The following is a 15,896-nucleotide window of genomic DNA, read 5'->3' on the forward strand; positions in this document are numbered from 1 at the left end:
GGCTCTCTCCCCGGAGACAGGTGGCGTGCCACGACTTCCTGGAGTGCGTGGCAAAGCGTGGAGATGCAGAGCACCTTCCTGGCAGGCCAGCAGCGGGCAGATCTCGCCCCGACCTGAGCGTCAGCCTAGCGCCACCACGGGCTCGCCAGCCCATTCTGACTGCACCTCGCAGACGCGGGCAGCTCCCCTCCTGGGACACCAGGACACTCCTCCCTTCTTCGGCCCACGGTTTAAAGGCGGAAACACTTGTCCCCCTCTCCTGAGCTGAATGGCTTGCTGTGGCCTCTCCAGACCAGCCCCAGGCCACGTGAGCATGAACGCTCCCGCCCAGTGTCTGAGGACACTGAGTGGATAGCGGCTGCCGAGAGCACAAGAGGGGTTCTGGTGGCCTTGGGGCAGCCCAGACTGGAAACTCAGAGCTGTGGCACAGATGGTGATGGTTCGGAGCAGCCTGTGGGCGGTCCTGATCCACTGGCCCGGCCACCACGCTCACGTTGTCTGAGGACAGGTGTGCATCTTCCAGCGAGAGGCGCTGCTGGGTCCCACAGTCTCAACCCGCCCCTTCGTGAAATGCACAGAAAAGCACTTCTAGAGGATCGGACTGCACACCTGTCTCCAGGCAATGGGACACAAGGACGTCCCTATCGGTTGACTGGCCCTTGAAACACCTGGAGGGAAAAGCCCTCCTTTGCTGTTTTCTCTGGTGATTCATTTGTCAACGGCTTGGTGTTTTCCCTTTCATGAACATTAACCCCACAGAGAGAACAGGGGGAAAAAAAGACTAGAACGAATTCAGGAGATCAAGTCAGGAAAAAATAATGATCACCACGGCACGATCTGATACGCAAACCCCCGAAGCGCTCGTCCCCACACACCACACAAGGGGCCCTCTGGACTGTACTCCTTTCCACCCCGCCCCCAGACACGAGTGGGCTGAATCTCCAGCACTCCCGTGGAGGAACACCAACTGCAGGTCTGAAATGTCCGTATCCGCCCGGAGTGTGCTGCTGGGCTGCTCCAGCGAGGGACACAGCCCGCCGAGAGGGTGAGCATGCTCGCGGACACTCAGGGGACCTTCTGTGGAGCTGGGGGGCCACGGCAGGAGCATGGGCTCTGGGCGCGCCACACGGGCACGCCTCCACGGCCCTGGGCCGCCCAAAGCTGGGTGGACCAGCATGCCAAGGCCCTGGTGGGCCGCGTGTTTCTCCGCCTGTCTCTGTCTATTCCTTATAGAAGAAATTACAAAATTTTAAAAAGAAAAGGAAAAAAAAAAAGAATGCTTCGGAGCTCGCCCTGGGCTCAGAGGGTAGGTCAGCCACCTCACTCCCGGGAGTCACTCAGCCAGGACCAGGTGTGGCACAGGGTGACGTGAACTGGCCGTCTGTCCTCAACTGCCATGTCTTCCTGGTTAATCTGGCTCCCTCGACTCCATGCTGAGCCAGCAGCCCCGCCAGGCTGGGCGGACAGTGACGGCCACCCCTCCCTGTGGAGCTGGCAGTCAGGAGCCGAAGACGGGCACTAGACACACACAGGCTTCCACGTGTGACACAAAAGGGGCACGGGGAACGGGCACGCATGCACAGGCGCACACAGGACCTCCGCCTTGGGGCACGGCCTGCCCTGAGGCAGGAGCGAGACATGGCTTCCTGCACCCCTGCCTCTCAGGTGCCTTGCTGTGCTGGACTGAAGAGGGGAGGTAAAGGGCCACTAGGAAGGGAGCAGACAGCAGTGCAGCGGAAAGGCGACGTCTGTGAGACTGAGCCACCTGGGAAGGCTCCGGGTTTGCCTCCAGATACCGCCCCAAACACTCCACGCAGGTGTGTCCCAGGACTCAGAGCTGGCAGAAGCCAGTGCTGGGTCGGAGGTGTCCTGTCTCTGTGTCTCTTGCTCATGGGAGAAATAAACATAAAAAAATAAAATGGCAAAAAGGAAACTGATTCAGCTACCTTATTTTTCTGAAAATTCTGCTTACTAAAAACATGAAGGGCCAGCAAGTAACCTGGAGATTTAGGTGCTAGATTCCCACATGGCCAACCGCTGCTTGAGTCCTGGACCCAGTGGCTTAAAAAATAGTGCTGGGCACATGTGTGTACATGTCAAAAATCGCAAGAGGAGACTAGAAGACAGGGAGTGCAGTGTGGCCATCCTCCCTGGGGGGTGATTCCTCACTTGCCCTCTGTCTTCCTCTGGCGAATGCATGCACCCTAGGGCAAAAACCCTTACAAATGTTGAATTTAAAAAGCACAAGCAGACTGGCTTCATCTGCTGTCTTCGTAACTCAGGGAGATGTGAGTCAGCACGTGTTCTGGTCCCAGACTGGAGCAGACCAGACGCTATCCACGTCCCCCGACATCTTCTGATGAACAGTTCCTTCACTTCAATGATTCGGAAGTTGCTCCCAATGGTTCTTAAAAGGGGCACAGAGCCAGCAGGTGGCATAGTGATTAAGGCACTGGATTCCCATGTGGCTGACTGTGGTTTTTGATTCCCAGACCTGGTGGGTTGAAACTCATACCGGGTGCATGTGCGTGCGTGCCCAAAATCCCAGGAGGAGAATGAAGGAGAAGGGGCTGTGGCATGGCCATCACCCTGGGGGATAACTTCTCGCTTTCTGTCTCTCTGGCGAGCACACGTCCCATATAGCAAAAATCTCTCTAAAAAAAAAAGAAGAAAGAGAGAGAGAGAGAGAGGGAGAGAGAGGAAAGAGAGGGAGAGGAAGGGAGAAGAGAGATACACAATCCCCAGACCTGTCTCACTTAACATTCCCATGATTACAGAGGTTACAGCCGTTCTGGTAAGGACTGTCAGGCTTATCTGATGGGGTTAGTGGCTAATTCATAGCTTTCTTGAATAAAGCGGCCCCACCAGCTGACTGACAAACAGCCCAGCCCAGCTCTAAAAGCGTCCGCAACCTCACAGATCTTGCACGTCATTAAACGGAAATGACCCAGAGTCGCTGTCACGGCCAAGTGGACGGTCAAGTACATCCAGCGATAAGGACTCTGGCAGAACTCCCCTCAGACGGAGATGCTCCGACGGGTCCCTCCCCAGAACCAGAGCGCACTCGGGTGTCCCTATCTTTCTGCAGCATTTTGTCTGTATTTTTAAATAGTTTACTTATTTCCAGAGACAGAGCCGTCATGACAGGGTTTTCATGCCACGATCCTCTTCCAGCCCTGTGGCCAGCCAGGGCCACGGGCGTGCAGGTGCCTTCAGGAAAACTTGGGCCGTGAACCTGGAGCCTTCGCATCTGGCTCCAGCATCTGGCTCGGTTGGCCCTACTGCCTACGTCATCATGGCTTGGCCTTCTCCTAGACTTGGGGACCAGGATGGGGCACGTAGCAGCACTGCCTCCCTGGGCCCACAGTGAGGATCCGGGTATCACTGAGGACACTGTCTACACAGACACGTCTGCACAGCAAGGCTCGTGGGGCACCGCCTTGTGATGTGAGGCCTCAGGAACCAGAGGCCACCATAGGCTGAGGGGTGGGCGGGCTGGGGGTCTGAGGCAGGGAGAAGCAGACAGAAGACGATTACTCACCCAGATAAAAGACAGAAAGACCAGACAGAAGGTGGATTATTCACCTAGCCCTTCTCACAGCTCCCCGCCCAGCCCTTCAATTTCCACCGCATCTAAGACACTGCCTGACGGCCGGGAGTAGGTCAGGGTGTTCCGGCGACACTGAGGCTGGTAGCCCTCACACGCCATGCCAGGCACCGTCCTGGGCACTCAGCACGGGTCACTGCACCTCCCAACGGTCAGTGTGGAGCACGGCACCATTTTATACACAGGGAAACGGAGGCACAGGGTGGGCTCCTGCCCTGCATTACGCAGAGAGAAAATGGTAGCGCTCAAAAGTGGAGACAGCAGACTCAGCTGCTGAGCAGGCTGAGGCCACTCAGAAGCCCAGGTTCGAGTCCCAGCCCACCACGACAAGCTCAGCACAGCGGCACACGCCAGGGTCCCAGCTACTCGGGAGGCTGAGGCAGGAGGATGGCAACACAGCGAGACCCTGTGTGAAACACCACACGAGCATGCACACACACACACGTGTGCACACACACGCACGCACACACATACACAGTACCAAAACATATGGCTCATCTTTAGGCCAGTCATCAGGCCTAGAGCAGGGGAGGGGAAGGTGTAAAATGTTAGCAGAAGAAACATTTAACTTCCTCCATGTTTTCCTCTAAGTGCCTTTACTGGGGCAGTTGGCGGCCGCCACCAGTCTGGGAAATTCTCCTGTGAGCCTAAAAAAGCACTGCTTTTTCAAGACAAATGTAGGGTAAATGTGGTAAGAAGAGTGCCTGCCTCCTGATTTGCTTAGTGAACGACCTGCACAGCCCCCCAGGGCAGCCCCGAGAGCTCTGGGAGGGGAATTAAAGGGTATCACGGTTTTAGAATGAAAAAAAAATGCAGTTTAAGATACAACGCTCACATCACTTCCTGGTCTCTGCCCCCTGGGTAATTATGTTCTTAAATGACGTGTGATATGTCAGTCTAGGTAGCAATCTTCACATCTGGAGAGGCATGAAAGCGTGATCTCTGGTTGGCCCGCGGTTTAATAACCACCTGTTCCATGTTCTATTTTCCAGACCAATTCTTTCCAAATGACCCAGATACAACCAATTCTTATCAAAACTCCAAGTCCAGCCCTGAGCCCAAGTCCTAGCCAAGAGACCATTAAATTAACGAGAACAGTCAGGACACACTGCCTCCAGCCTCGAATGCAATGTTTTCACATCGCAGGGATGTGTGCAGGGATCTGTGTGCAGGGACTGAACACAGCTGCTGCCGGAGCTAGAAACCGAGAGGCGGGCCAGCAGGTGGGTGTGCTCGAGGTGCTGGATCCCGCATGGCTAACCGCAGTTCGTGTCCCAGACTTGGTAGCTTGAAAATCACACTGGACACGTGTGCGTGTGCGCCCAAAATCCTGAGAGAAGGAACGGCAGCGTGGCCATGCCCCCGGGGGTGACTCTCACTTATCCTTTCTCCTCGAGCAGGAAGCCCGGGCAGTGCGGGAGTGCTCGCGAGCCGGCTGGGCAGCGGCCCTGAAACCGCCTCCCGCAGCCAGCCCCAAGCCGCCCGCTCCACAGGGACAAACGCCACCGCCCACAGGAAGTACAACGACCAGGAGATAAGTCGGTCAGGTTTAAGGGCTAGACAAGTGATCCCACGTCTGAACCAGTATTGGGGTTTTTATCTTAATGATCTGAATAGGTATTTTTCAGTTTATTAATCTATTTCTTCCATGAAAGAGGCAGGCCGACAGAGAGAGAAGCACCCTCACCAGACCCTCACGCCAAGAGCCACGGCTGGCCTTGGGCGTGCATCCCCCAGGGCGCTCTGGCAGTCAAACTGACGACCTTCCTCAGGTGGGTCCAGTTCTGTTACCACTGAGAACACTACGTGGCCCCAAATACTGGCTTGTTGAAGTTCACGAAGGGTAGGGGGACTGACCAGTGCCCAGTTGTAGCACCAAAAGGGGAGAGCTGAGACAGCTCCAGCCGTGACGGTGACGCTGACGCGAGCCCAGGTGCGAGCCCAGAGGTCAGCCACGCGGTCAGAGCCCTGGAGGGCAGCCCCTCGGCACGCCTCTGCAAGCCCGGAACAGACGCGCCGTTTCTGCTGGACACTGAACGCGTCCCAGGTGACACTTAAGACAGCCCTTTTGATTCTAACGTCGAAAGCGCTTTTATTTGGGGTTATTAATGTCTATTTATGAACATAGAGATGAGAACTCAACATGTAGGGCCAGCCCTATGCCTAGTGGTTAAGCGGGCCAGCTCCCACAGGCTGCGCAGTTCGAATCCCAGCCCCAGAGGTTTGAAAATGACAGCCAGCGTGTGTCCATGGGTGTACGCCCGAAACCCTGACTGGGAAGGGAAGCAGAGCCGTGACTGTGGCCGACCACCTGCCGAGGGTGCTTTCTCCCCATTTCTCTGTCTCTACGGCAAGCACACATGCCCTCTGGCAATCGAAAAAACAAACTAGCAAACCCTTAAGGGACATTCCTAGGAGTAGGGAAAACACAAGCATTAGAACTGGGGGGAAGTAGTGCCTATTCTGCAATGAAGAAACACTGATGCCAGTCATGGTAACAAGAGCAAAGTTTCCGTCTAGTTTCCCTCAATAAAACTGTGTATGCCCGAGGGTCATCGGGTGGCATGGCCTAACCATGGTTCGAGTCCTGGACCCTGTGACCTAAAAACCAGATGGAGCACGTGTGTGTGCAGGCCCCAAATCCAGAGAGCAGAGTGGAGGATAAGCAGCTGCGGAGCCATTTCCCCCGGGGGAGGCAACTTCTCACTCACCCTCTCTCTTTCCGTCTCGGGCGAGTGCCTGATGATAGCAAAAGCCTAAAAGAGGAAAAAATGAGCATGGACCGAGTTGACACAGGGTGGAGAGGGTGTTCCTCTTTTGCAACTCCCCAGAGAACCGGGGAAAGCAGTGGGTAGAACAGGGATTTTCCGCTGTCTGCCCTCGGGGTGGCAGTCAGCCTGTTAGAGCTCCGGCTCTGCAGGGGGCATGGCTGAGAGCCACTGCTGGAGGCTCCCGTGAGGGCGGTGCATTAGGCCCCCATCGCACAGGGCCGCACCGAACAGCTTGTCAGCAGAGCCCCGACCAAGTCCTGGGCCGGGCGGGGTGGTACTGTGTGGGAGTCACGTGCCCTGTGCCTGCACCTCATCAGCGTGCCTGTCTGCGCTGCACCGTCTTCGACTAGAACAGACTATGGGGTCTGGAAATGGACACGGAGACCACACCGCTGCTTCAGACCCAGAGCGCCTGGGGCAGGCGGTGTGCAGGTCAAGCTCGAGGCTCTGCGAGGCTGACCGCGAGCAAAGGTTCCGGTCCACATGCTCCGCATGGCCCACCTGAGCACGCCAGGCCACGCACACCCATGGTCCGGGGCTAGTCGAGCCTGGGATGGATGGTGGCACCAGGACTCCAGTGAGGGCACGCTCTCACTCGCTTGCTCATGAAGATATAAAGAAATAAACTTACAGAGAGAAAAGACGCAGTATCGGTTACTCGTCCTCCGCTGGGCTGACAGCGTGACCTGGGGAAACCGCGTGGGGCGCCCACCCGTGAAGGACGTGCAGGTGCTCTGCAGCCCGCAGCCCTGCGGCCGAGGGTGACCAGGGAGGCCCTACCCACGTGCGGCAGGTGCCTGAGAGTATGAGCACAGCAACAGCCTGGCCCGGGCTGCAAACAGCTGGAGCGCCATCCGGGGCAGACGCATCAACTGGGCTCCAGCCATACGACCGAATCCCACGCAGTGTGTACATAATCTACCGCAACGTGTATCAAAACCACACCAGGGACCAGAAGGTGGCCTGGAGGTCAAGGCACTGGATCCCACATGGCCAGCTAGCAGTTCAAGTCCTGAACCTGGAGGATTGTTGAGTATGTTGGGAGCATATGCCCGTGCCCAAAACCCAAGAGGAGGAGAATGGAGGAAAAGGGATTGCAGCGTGGCGGCCATCCCCCACAGGGTGAGAGTTCTCACTCCCCTACCTCCTGTTTCTCTCCGGCAAGCACATGTGCCTCACAGTGAACAGAAATAACACAAGACCGTCTTATTACAAGAAGCATATTCGTTTACTCAGGGTCAGGCACTACATGCATCATGTCAGTCTAAGACGCAGGACAGCGGTTGCTCAACACGGGGTGAGGGGATGAAGACTTCCGCCTTATGTAACATTCTGCTTGGTCCAGGCTGGTAGGCACACGAGTCTTCACTTATTGTTGTTTAAGTTTATATATTTTTATTTATCATAAAATACTTATTTGCCTTTAACAGTTTTTTTATACAAAATTCAAAAACCATACAAATTACCCATCTAAAGTGTACGATTAAAAGGGTCAGGGTTCGAATCCCAGCCCCAACAGCTTGAAAAGTGTGCTGGGCATGTGTGCTCGTATGCCCCAAACCCCACGGAAACGGAGAAGGGCTGCAATGTGACCACATGCCAATGCGGGGCGCTTTCTCCCTCTCCCCTCACTCTCTGTCTCCTTCTCTGGCAAGCACACACACCCTCTGTCAATTAAAGGGGCAAAAAACAATAAAAAAATCCCCCCTCTGTCTTTCTCCTTCTCTCCCTCCCTCTTTCTCGCATAAAATTTTTTTTAAAGAATTATGCTAAATTTATTCTGCCTCGGCTCTATAAATAGAACAAAGCCCAAATGACAGCACATCTGTTTACAGCATGGTTTACTGAATAGTTTAAACTTAATATTGAGACCTACTGCTCTGGAATAAAAAAACATTATTTCAAAACACGGCTGCTCACTGAAATACACCGGTCACCCAAACGCTCGGACAGAAACATGCAAGGTGAGTGTTGTTTCCGTGCCTGGTAACACAGCCTGCATTCTGCAGCCCAGGGAGCGAGATGCCATTTCTATGTTCGAGTATTACTGTTTCCAAAACACATTCTATAAGCCAGAGCTGCCATACCTAGAGAGCCCTCTGACGGATCTGGGAAAAGGAAATCCCAGATCCCCCAAGCAGAGCCCCCATTCTGATGCCATTAGTAACAGGCATGATTCGTGGGAGGAGATCGGAATCTATAGTCCAGGAGTTGGGGGGGTCAGCTCCAACGCTCGTGAACGACTGGGAATTCGGACGGCAGATGTGGACACAGCGAGAGAACTGGAATTAGACGGGCAGGCTGAGGACGTGCCGGGCTCGCTGCAACCTCATGGCAGACGTGAAGGGATAGAGAGCTGCTTCTTAGGAGAAGAAAAGTAGCTCCTTGGCATCAAACACCCTCCTGGTGCCCATGCCATCCACGCTGTCGAGATGGCAGTGAAGGAGTTGGAGTGCCGCACAGCTCAGCAGGGTCCGAGGGACGATCGGACTGACGGACTCCAAGGGAAACCCTGCTGTGGGTAAAACCCTGCCGGCGGCATCGCGTGCTGCAGAGAAGCAGGTCACGGAAGGCAGCAGACCTCCTCGTCGACTCTAGGAAACTGCCACAGCCACCCAGCCCTCGGCAGTCACCACCTCGACCCGTCAGCTGCCATCGACACCTGGGCAAGACCTTTGCCTGCACGAGGGTGACACCTCGCCCAAGGCTCAGAGGTCACCTGCTGTTCTGAGCGACGAGGTGTGTGCAAGCCAGTGTGCAAGCCGCTCCCAGACATATGCTGTCCCACACGGACTACGGCACGGTGTGACCTGACTTACGCACTGGGAAACCCAACCCCACACTCGCGCAACTCGCTCTGCTGTGACTCGGTTATTGGAGCGGAGCCACATACCTCCAAGGTAGCCTGGATGAGCTGCCTGCGGAGGGAGGGCGGGTGGAGGGTAGAGGGCGGCACCCACACACTCGGCCTACCTTACCCAGACTGTCACTTCACAGTCCGTGCACTGGGCTGCACTGTCCCCGACCCCTATGGGGACAGTGTCAGGAGGTGGGGCCTCTGGGGGGTGATGAGCTCAGGAGGGTGAGCCCACAGGAGTGGGAGGAGTGCCCTCCTAGAAGGGGCCCCAGAGAGCGGCCTTGCCCTGTGGGCCGCGTGAAGTCGCAGAAAGAAGGACCTCTGTGACCAGGAGGTGGGCCCACAGCAGACACCGGATCCGAGAGCTCGACCCTGGAGTGCCAGCTCCCGCGTCTGTGGGAAGTCCATTTCTGCCGTGTGTGCATCGCTCGGTGGAGGGCATTTCGTCACGCCAACTGGAACAGCCCGCGCTAAGCCCACAGCCACCCTGCACCGTTGGCACCACCTCACTCTGCAAACAAAGTGACAGGGAGCTCAAGGGTCAGCTCACTTGTCCCACAGTGTCCCAGCCCTGGGTTAAGGCTGACGTCTGAGCCCACGTGTTCTGAGGTCAAATGTTCCACGTTACTTTGGCCCTCTCAGAGGATTTCCAGAGCCCAGACCTGTGCTGGGAACTGGAGGCCTAAAAGGTGTCACTTTAGGGGATTTACGAGTGCCAGAGGGGGTCTAATAACCACTTCAGACAACTTTACTCAGACCATCTGAAGGTCAAGGAATCACAGCAAGCATGCTCTTTGCAATGACCTTGCTGAATGGGTGCTTGCGTTTACCGTGCAGCTGTGGAGCGAAATCCAGAGGAATCTGGCCTCGGTTCAGGAGGTAAGCACACGGGAGACATCGTGAGGCTGTTACAGTGCTACATGGGGCTCTCTCAAAGCCCGAGTTCCCAGAATAAATAACAAGGCAGTCTAGTGGGGTGGCTTGTCCAAGAAAAATACAAATTAATTTACTTCTGATTTCTGGCTGACACTTGGAAAGGAAAATTACCGACTCACACAGAAGAGCAAATGTGCAGAGCGTTCTGCCAGACGCCGGCACTCAGACCACAGCCCCACAAGGAAACAGAAATTCCAACTGAGTGCCAAGAGGGACGTCCAGCTGCAGGAGAGCCTGACCCTGGCCTCGAGCTGGGGACAAAAGGGAGTGACCAGAGGCACAGGCCTGACCACGGCAGGGGGCAGCTCTGCTGAGCACCAGTGAGCTGACCCAGAGACAGGCCTGGGACCAACGGCTGAGGCCACACCTCGAACTCCCACTGTGCCTGGCCGGATGGCAGGAGCTTCTCCTTCCCGTGCACGGCCCTGGCCAGAGTGCCCTGGCCACAAGTCCCTCAGCAGAAGGCTGCCCAGACCGAGGGGGCCGAACATTTTGAGGGATGCCACCAAACCATGAGGACAGCAAGACCCACGCTCACCTCCATGAGGACACGGCACCTGCTCGAGGGCTGAGACCAAGGGCGAACCCAAGGTCAGCCAGCCCTGCCGTGCTCCTCACCGCGTGCACACACACAGGGTGGTGGAGCACGACAGCGGGACGAAGGCAGGGCTGGGCTCCAGCCACCCCGGAGGCTGGCAGCAGGGAGGGGCCTGCCCCACTTCATGGCAGGGCATCCAGGCTTTGTGTGGTTTCTGTCCACAGGGCTGTGACCTTCTGTGCTGACAGCACCGTGCCCAGACTTCTGCCCGCGTTCCCCTCACATCTACTGACCGACGTTCCTGGTTTCTTCATCCGACCAGCTCATCCCCTCAGCAGCTACTGCGGGCGATGGCTCATCCTGAAACGGCCCCCATGGCGCAGGGCCCTACGCACTTCCTATCCAGTCTCACATTTGGCTTTTGTTTGGGGGCATTTCCAAAGCATCAGACAGACCTGCATCCGCGGCGTGAGTCCGTGCTGCACCAACGGTTCTGCCTGTGGGTGCGATACAGTTTTTATTTTCTTACCACCACCAGAGGTTTGTCTGTTACCACAAACCAGTGACACGCTGCTTTACTGAGCGTCTCCCAAACGCAAAAGTGCTGGTTCTCCCAAGAAAGCTTTTGCATAACACTTTGCTGTGATTCGCGTGTTCTTAAATGTGTTACGCTGCCCTCATACCTGATTGCTAGCTCAGATTAGAATCTACTGTTCTGCGGTCCATAAGCAGCACTCCCTTCAAAGAGTCCAAGGAAGGGACCAGCAGTTAGCACAATGGTTATGTCGCTGGACTCCCATGTAGTAGACCGCGGTTTGAGTCCTGAAACCGGTGGCTTAAAATCACTCTGGACGCATATGCGTGTGTGCTCAAGATCCCGAGAGGAGAATGGAGGAGAAGGGATTGCGGCGTGGCCATCCCCCCTGGGGGGTGATTTCTCGCTTTCTGTCTCTCTGTCTCTCTCTGTCTTTCTGGCAAGCGCATGCGCCCTATAGCAAAAAAAAAACCTCTCCAAAAAAAAAAGTCCAAGGAAAACAGGAAGAGTTGCCGAAGATGCGCTTAAAGTTCAGTTCAAGTACCTACTACTTCATGGGAGTTCTAGGCAGCTTAGAGCCAACAGAATAAGGGACCCCCTCCCTGAAATGACCCACTGCCTGACTTAATGATTGTCATGGCAGAAAACGTCTTTGCTAAGGAACAAATTCACTGGGCAAGGGCAGGGGGAGGAAATACCCCTGCCTGGGGCCGTGACATCAGCTCCACTGGGGCAGTCCTCACCCCTCCAGTCGCTCGCTCATCCATCCGCTCCTTCCCTCCTGCACCCACCCAGTCACCATCAGCTCGCCGCTCATTCACCGTCGCCTCCCTCGCGCATCAACTCAGTCCTGCGGCCGCTCACTACCACTCCCTTCACTCCTTCACTCACTCACTGGCCGGCTCGTCCCACTCCCACTCACTCAGCCCTCATCCATTCACCCGTTCAACTTCTCTCGAACAGCTGGAGCAGGGAACCGTGACAGGCTGGGGTTAGAAAGATGATAAAGATGCAGAAGAAATAGTCCCTGCTCTCCCGTGGTGTGTGGTCTAGAGGGGGGCGAGACTGACACACCCGAATGAGGAAGAAACTGCTGCATGAAAACTTACAGGCAAAGTGTGAGAACAGAGGTGCAATGGATTCCAACCAGGTCACTGTTGGAAACAGGTGGGTTGCAATAAAAGAGATGATATATATATTTTTTTCTTTTTTTTTTTGGAGAGGTTTTCGCTATAGGGCGCGTGCGCTCGCCAGACAGAGAGAGACATAGAGACAGAAAGCGAGAAATCACCCCCCAGGGGGGATGGCCATGCCACAATCCCTTCTCCTCCATTCTCCTCTCGGGATCTTGGGCACACACGCACACGCGCCCAGCGTGAGTTTAAGTCACTGGGTCTGGGATGCGAACCGCGGTTGACTACGTAGGAGTCCAGCGACATAGCCATTACGCTAACTGCTGGTTCCCCGGAAGAGATGATATTTAAATGAGCTCCTTAAGAATAAGCATGGGGACCAGCAGATGACGTAATGATTACATTGCTGGACTCCCACGTAGTCGAGCATGGTTTGAGTCCTGGACCTGGCAGCTTAAAATTCACACCGGGCACGTATGCATTGCAGGCCCAGGATCCCAAGAGGAGAATGAAGGAGAAGGGATTGCGGTGTGGTCATCCCCCCACCCCAAGGGAGTGATTTCTCGTTTTCTGTCTCTCTGGTGAGCGCATGCACCTTACAGCAAAACTGTCCAGCAGATGGCATAATGATTATGTAGCGGGATTCCCATGAAGCCGATCACAGTTTGAGTCCTGGACCTGGGACTTAAAACTCACACCAGACACGTGCACGTGCGTGCTCTAGATCCTGAGATTAGAATGGAGAAGGAATTGCAGTGTGGTCAGCCCCCAGGGGGTGATGTCTGTCTCTCTAGCAAGCGCATGCGCTCTATAGCAACAATCTCTTAAAAAAAAAAAAAAAAAGAAAAAGAAAGAAAGAAAAGAGAGAGAGAGTAAGTATGGTTGTGGTCTCAGTGTAGGAGAACCGGATGGTTTAACAACCTGTCGCTGGGACTTCCGCCTTCCCGATACTGGGACTGCCACACAGTGTCACGTGTCTGTCTCACTGGCCACTCCTTCCTTCCCAGGCTCATTCGTCTTGGGCCTCCATCGCCCCCTTCCTCCCGGCATCTCTCCCACCTTCCCCTTTGCCTGGCCGTGGCCGGGGGGCAGACTCCGTCTGTCCCGGGGGCAGCTGCTTCGTTGGCCCTGGAGCGGCCCGGCACAGTCCGTACTAGACCCCGGTAAAGCCGCCTCCCACCACAGCTTTCAATACTCGGCACACAGTGATGCTTTAGGTCAGACCACGACCCCGCATGCTCTTAAGAGTCAGAACAGGGTCCCTGAATGGCGACACGAGGACAGAGCTGCAGGCGGGGCCTGCATGAGGACGGCAGGACGCAGGCCCCTTTGCAAAGACCGCCAGCCCCACACTCCACGTGTCTAGCTCACAGAGCCGGTCGACCAGATGACACCACTGCTTTGACGTCTCGCAGACGCAGCCTCCGCAGGCCCTGGTGCGGACTCTCCACGTCCCCTCGGACTACCTGCCGGTCACTGCAGCTTCGGGGAGCGGCAGGAACCTCTGTCCAGGTGCTGGGGCCACAGTTCTCACCTGCTTCTCCCTCATGTCCATCATCTAACGCAACAGTAAGGCCCGCGCATCCTCACACCGACGTCTGCACACACTGTCCACCTCTGCCACCACAGCCTCGTCAGGTCGTCCTCGCTGTCCGCCTGTAACGCCAAGTGCCTCTGCCCAGTCCCCCGTGCCCAGCCCGTCCTCGGCCTTTCCCTTGCGCGGCGGCCAGCAGGGCCTTTCCACAACCAACCTAATCATGCAGCATGTGCTTAAAGCCTTCTGACCACGTCCCAGGCACGAGGCCAGGGCCCACTCTCCTTCCCTGCACTGCAAACCACTTGGTGGGGCCAGCAGGTGCCCTGGTGGCTAAGGGTGCTGGACTCCCACATGGCCGACTGCAGTTTGAGTCCTGAACTTGGCGGCTTGCTTTCTCACTTCTTTTCTCTCTCTCTGTCCCTCTCTGGTCAAATTAAAAACAAATAATGAATACAGTTAAATAAAATAATTCTTTTTTAAAAAAACCCCTTGGGGGCACCATGTGGCTCTCTGGCAATACCACATTCATTCCCCATTCCCCGCATACAAAATTAATTAATTAATTCGTCCCCCACTCCCCCAACCCCGGGCCTTTATCCCAGGGCTTCCTAGTTGGCTTCTCTCACCACCTGCATCTCAGACCTTGGCTTAGTTACCACTAGCTTTTGTTTTCTTTTGTTTTGATTTTTTGCTATAAGGCTCATGTGCTCACCGGAGAGACAGAAAGCAAGAAATCACCCCCCCAGGGAGACGGCCACACAGCAATGCATTCTCCTCCCGGGATTTTGGGCACACACGCTCATGCACCCGGCATGAGTTTTTAAGCCGCCAGGTCTAGTACCTGAATGGCAGCAGACTCTGTGAGAGTCGTGATGTAATCATTCCGCCATCGGCTGATCCCCGATACCTGCTCTTGAAGAACATCCCCCGTGGGGCTGGTAGGGGGTGTGGTAGTTGAGAGCTGGACTCCCACGTGGCAGACCACAGCTGGAGTACCTGACCTGGCACCTTGAGAATCACCCCAGCTGCATGTGTGTGTGCCCCACATCCCGAGCGGAGGAAGGGAAAGGCAGGAACGGGCCACCCCCCGGGGAATGATTTCTCACTTTCTCTGTCTTTTTCTCACTCTGGCAAGTATATACACTCTATGGCAAAAAAAAAAAAAAAAAAAAACTCACCCCGGGCCCATGTGTGGGCGGGCCCAAGACCCCACTGTCCCCAGTGGGGCTGGCCAGTGGCACAGCCGTGAATCCCAATGTCCTGCAAGGCTGAGCCATGCGGGATGCCCTGGGTTCACGTTCGAGGACCTCCTGAAAGTGCTGGGCATGCAGGTCCCTATGGTCCAGGGAGGGCTGTGGCTGAAGGTGGACCTGGGGCGGGAGCCCAGTGGGGAGCACTATGTCTCTGTCTCTGTGTCCCCCTCAGTGCGTCTCTCTCACTCACGGAATAAATAAACAAACAAAAAGGAACCCTGGTCCCCAAATACGAAAGTAGCTACTTTGTCATCTTCCATTATTATCCCGTAGTGTCACTTATCCATAGACCACCTGTCCCATCTGCTGCTTTCATAAATGCTTCACAGCTGTTGGTGTCCCCGCCAGAATGTGGGCTCCACAAGGATGCAGACACCCCTCACACACAGTCGCGTCCTCGGTGCAAAGACGGCAATGGTGCCGGTGGGCAGGCCGTGCGTATCTGCTGAGTGGGTGGCAGGAGGGGACAGACACGAGGCGGGCCATGGCAGGGCCTGGCCCCGGCCTGCAGGATGTCGGTCACTGATGAAGCCTGTCCACCACTGGCCCCTTCTCCGGGGTGATGTCTCTCAGCCTGGGTCCCTAACTGCCGCTGCCGTCCAGACATCCCCAGGAAGGCTCCATCAGCCCCTGGAGGAGGTGAGAAACTCCCAGACTGTCTGTGGAAACAGCTCACAGCATCGTGGCCACCTGGCCTGGTGTGGCTAACCCATCTGCCTCCAGGAATGC

General features: G+C 55.7%; 1 protein-coding gene and 1 long non-coding RNA gene across 2 annotated transcripts in view; one reads left to right on the forward strand and one right to left on the reverse strand.

Moving 5' to 3' along the window:
* SH3RF3 (SH3 domain containing ring finger 3) overlaps positions 1-15,896 on the reverse strand; it is a gene marked incomplete in the record, with an annotated part of 355,159 nt that overhangs the window by 231,362 nt on the left and 107,901 nt on the right.
* On the forward strand, positions 8,092-11,344 carry LOC114008250 (uncharacterized). Its single transcript, XR_003549799.1, has 2 exons — positions 8,092-10,114; positions 10,934-11,344. It is a non-coding gene; the product is annotated as an uncharacterized LOC114008250 (long non-coding RNA).

This window comes from Tupaia chinensis, unplaced genomic scaffold, assembly GCF_000334495.1.
Source record: "Tupaia chinensis unplaced genomic scaffold, TupChi_1.0 Scaffold000041_1, whole genome shotgun sequence".
Taxonomy (NCBI): domain Eukaryota; kingdom Metazoa; phylum Chordata; class Mammalia; order Scandentia; family Tupaiidae; genus Tupaia; species Tupaia belangeri.